The sequence below is a fragment of the Mirounga angustirostris genome, unplaced genomic scaffold, assembly GCF_029215605.1.
Source record: "Mirounga angustirostris isolate CCGP_5_RB_7025 unplaced genomic scaffold, mMirAng1.0.hap1 SCAF_14, whole genome shotgun sequence".
NCBI classification, from domain to species: domain Eukaryota; kingdom Metazoa; phylum Chordata; class Mammalia; order Carnivora; family Phocidae; genus Mirounga; species Mirounga angustirostris.
The window spans coordinates 2,640,349-2,644,850 of NW_026991722.1; the positions used below are offsets into that span (position 1 = coordinate 2,640,349).

The following is a 4,502-nucleotide window of genomic DNA, read 5'->3' on the forward strand; positions in this document are numbered from 1 at the left end:
AGGACACACTGACCGCGTGCTCGCCCCAGAACACAGTGAAAGACTGAGGCTCTGAACGTGACCCAAGATTCATCGCATCAGTCCCTCCCCTTGAACACATTTATTAGGACTCACGCTGACCTTTCCGACTCACTACAGGCGCTTCAGGAGTGTCCGACGGTCTGCTGCCCCTACAAAACTTGGATGTGGCTGGCACCATGTGCTTCAGCATCTGTCCAGTTCCAGATGTATTTACACATTCCATCTTCTCTCCCAAGCAAGGTTAAACAGAGCTGAGAGGACCAGAGCTGCTTGGGCTCGGAGCCATGGTCGTGGGGGCGCACAGAGGCAGGCATCTTCCGGATATTCAGGGCTCACGGCTGGAGGGTTTATAGGACCCGCTGATGGACTCAGCGCAGGGCTGAAGGAAGGAGACCAACAGCTTGGTGAGCTGCTGAAATCAGACACGATACTAAGTATATTCCTGAAAGCTGAGTGGAAACGTCCCTGGAACTTACATAGCTTGGCCTCTGACAGGGTTTTCTTTCTTACAACAGAAGCTTGTTCTTTTTTATAGAAATTAATTTCAATGAACAACAGATCACAACCAAGTCTGTAGACAACGAGCATCTGAATTGCAGAATTTGAGAGACAGAAGGAGCCTGAGAGATTATGTGGCTCACCCTCCTCACGTTGCAGACGAGGCCGCAGACCCGGAGGTCAGGTGGCTTTCCAAGAACATGCAGCTGCTTAGGGGCTCAGACGAAGAGCCTGAGGCCAGGCCCCGCGACTTAGGTCTTCAGGTCCTAGGAGGTGTCAGCTCAGCACCACTGGATGCTCTCCCTCCCCCTGCCGCCTTCACTCTCAGCTCTGGGGGGAGGCGGACACTTCTCGGTCCCCTGCCTCTGACCCATGACACCTGCACCCACAGCCCCATCGGAGATGACCGGACTCCCAACCCACTGCGCCTGGGCTTGGGTGCTGGCTCCATCATTTTCTGGGGTGACCTTGAGCAAGTCGCTAACCTTCCATTTGCAGTGAGCTCATCTAATAAACAGGAAGTGTGTTAGGATCTAGATTTGGGATTAAATGAGCTTATCCCCGCCTTAAAAACCTCGAGGTCAAGAGGAACTCCCTAGCTCACGTCCAAGGAATGGAGATAGCGTGCTACCGCAGGAGGGACCACGCAGTGGCGGACCTTCCCACTCAGCTCCCCTTGCTCACCCTCAGTCACCCCACATCGTCAAATTCACTGGGTCCAGGGCACCTGCCCCTGACATTCCTCCATAGTCGACATTCAGATGCATTAAATTCTAAGTTAGTTGAACTATAAATCAGGTAAAAGAACTCTGTACGAGGGAAAAACAGCAAGTTTGGGGGTATGCATGCATGCATGCCGGTGTGCATGTGTAGGCATGTGTGCGTACATGTATGTGTGTATGTGCGTGCATGTGCATGCATGCCCGTGTGCATGTACATGTATGTGTATGTATGCACATGTGTGCACGTGTGCATGCATGCCTGTGTGCATGTGCATGTGTGCGCACCTGCGTGTGGGTGCTTGTATGTGTGTGCACGCCTGCGTGTACATGTGATGGGTGAAATCAGCAGGCGGAGGTGGTGTGATGTGTTGCTTTTGTTTTGGGAACATTACTATTTTCTCTCCTTTCCCTAAAGAACAGCACTTCAAGACTCGATTATTTAATTCTGAAAGAGCCCCATGACATTTCATCTGCATAAAATTAGCCACAATGACATTACATCCCAATTCGGGAGCCTCTCAGATAGGAGAACTACGCCCCCTCTGCACGGCTGCGCTAACAGTAAACCTTGGCCGATGACCGCGGTGATTAACACCTATGTCATCCTGAAGCAATAATCACTTCACATCTGATCTCAGTGTGACTCCTGCCTTAAAATTTCCTGGGGAAGGAAAATAAGGCTGCAATATTGTCAGAAAGAATACTATTGTCAGAAGTAATGGTCTGTGAAAGTCATATTTCATGTTGAGTACGTTTTTTTGGCTTCCTCTGCATGCAAACATGGAGAAAGGGAGTTGGAAAAACCTCTCTGTGTTTCAGCTCCAGTCTCTAAGGCAAAATGTACCTCTTGGTGCTATTTATTATTTTATTTCTTCCTGTTTTTTTTTTTTTTTTTAACGTTGAGAGAAGGAAGACTCAAGTAAAAGAGGCTTTCACATTTCACTGCTCTGTGTTTAGTGGGGAAAAAAACCCCAAACTCAAATGTTTGACTTCCCTCCATCCTCTCTTCTTTCCCATTTTGTTTTCTTTTCAGATGTTTCTTCCCCTGACCTCATTCTCCCCATGACCTTTGTCAACATGTCAAGACTTCCCGGAGGATGTTCTTGAAACATGGCAGACTGGAAGTACATGACATTTTGGCATCCTCCTGAAGTCATACCAAAATGACCATAAGGGGGAGAACAGTTATGAACTCATAAGAAAGAAGAAAACAGATGTGACAAATTGTTAATACAATTTGGGGAGATGGAAAGTGGACGGATGAGTGGCACATAACTCAGTGACTGGAGGAAGCTTTCGCTACCTTAGCTTCCCGGGAGTTGCCCAGAAGTGGGCGGATGGATCTGGAGGCACCGTCTACCTCTGGAAACAGGGTTGAAGGGGAAACCTGCAAACAGGTGTGGTATTTACAGGAACTCCCAGTTCTGCTCCCTCAGCTTGTGTGTACTGGCAATTACTCAACCGAACCCACCCACACCCACACAGAAGACTGGACAAACCGGTTCAGGGAGGCTCTGGTCTCAAGGACTCTAGGGACAGCTGAGGGCAAGGGGAGGTGCCAGGCCGGGAGCTGGCAAACCTGCCCACTGCTCACTTTTGTAAATGAAGTTTTATTGGAACACAGCCATACACATTCATTTTCCTGTTGTCTGAGGCTTCTCTTGCATTACAACACACAACGACAGAGTGAGGGTGGAGTGGTTGCAACAGAGACTCTATGGCCCCAAAGCCTAAAATAGGTGCTGTCTTCTCCTTTACAGAAAAGGCTTGCTGATTGCTGCTCTGGACTGAGAACCACCAATCAACCACGGAACTCCCAACCAGCTTTAACTCACTCCCCCTCGGGACATACGCATGTTAACAAGGGCGACTAAACAACTAAACACTGCCACACATTTGGGGAAATACTCCAGCATGGAAGACAGAGACAAAACAGAGCAAACCACTCGAGAAAAGACAGTACAGTTCAGGGAGCAAAAGAAAACTTCAAAAAATATTTCTATCTTTAATGTCCTTGCAAAGGTAGGAGAATATATTTTATCCACGCACATGAGCGAGATGCTATATAAAAGGACATGGAAGAATAAAAAAGAGTTCTTTGAAATCAAAATATGAAAACAGAAACAAAGCAACTCTATAGAAATATTAAAGATATAACTGAAGAAATCTCCTAGAAAGTAGAGTAAGAAAACAGACATAAAAAAAAAATAGAAGATAAAATTAGAAGATAAATTCAAGGTGTCCAACTGCTGATAAAGTTAAAAAAAAAACAAAAAACAAAAACCAAAACACCACGGAGGAGGAAATAACAAAAAACCCCAGGAGAGACACCTGGGTGGCTCAGTTGGTTAAGTGTCTGCCTTCGGCTCAGGTCATGATCTCAGGGTCCTGGGATCAAGCCCCATGTGGGGCTCCCTGCTCAGTGGGGAGTCTGCTTCTCCCTCTGCCTCTGCCCCCACTCGTGCTCTCTTACTACTTCTATCTCTCAAATAAAGACAATCTTTAAAAAAGATAACCCCAGGAAATTGCCCCAAATTGAAGGACATGAAGTTCCACAATTGAAAGAACCCACCAAGTATCTACCTGACAAACGGACTTCCATCAAGTCCTGATCATGCAATTTAAGGACACTGCTGACAGAGGCAGAATCCCAGGATTCCCCCAGAGGAAAGAGAAAGGAAAAAACACAGGCCACTTTTAAAATTTCAGAAATCAAAATGGCATTGGACTTCTCAAAGCCAAAAATGGACCAATGTCCAGATTCTAAGGGGAAACAATCACATCTAGTACTGGATTTCTAAATGAACTCTTGTTTGGGCATGACAGAGCAAAGACGTTTGAACACCCCAGTCTCCTGGGGTCTGCAAGTCTGCAAGTCTCCCAGGGATGTGCTCTGGCAAAATGGAAGAATAAAGGGTCAAAATCATGGGAAAAACAAAAAATAATTGTGAAAAGGGACGACATTAAGAAATAGTGGGATAAATATCAGAAGAAATGGTTAATTGCCACACTTTGCTGACATACAAACTCACTCTCATATACACACTCACACATTCTCACACTCACTTTCTTACACTTATTCACTCACGTGTTCTCCCTCACAATCTCACAAACACAAACTCACGACCACTCACTCACACACTCATAGCCCGTTCTCGTACATACACTCACAATCCCAACACTCTCAACACTGACATTCTCACACACAACTTCACATGCATGCTCTTACCCTCTCACGTATTTTCACACACGCTCCAATAC

General features: G+C 46.4%; 1 long non-coding RNA gene across 1 annotated transcript; it reads left to right on the plus strand.

The window, feature by feature from the left end:
* The first annotated feature begins 235 nt into the window (after positions 1-235).
* LOC135362512 (uncharacterized) lies at positions 236-4,163 on the plus strand. The gene is made up of 3 exons (XR_010407314.1): positions 236-425; positions 2,275-2,638; positions 3,002-4,163. It is a non-coding gene; the product is annotated as an uncharacterized LOC135362512 (long non-coding RNA).
* Positions 4,164-4,502: the final 339 nt, after the last annotated feature.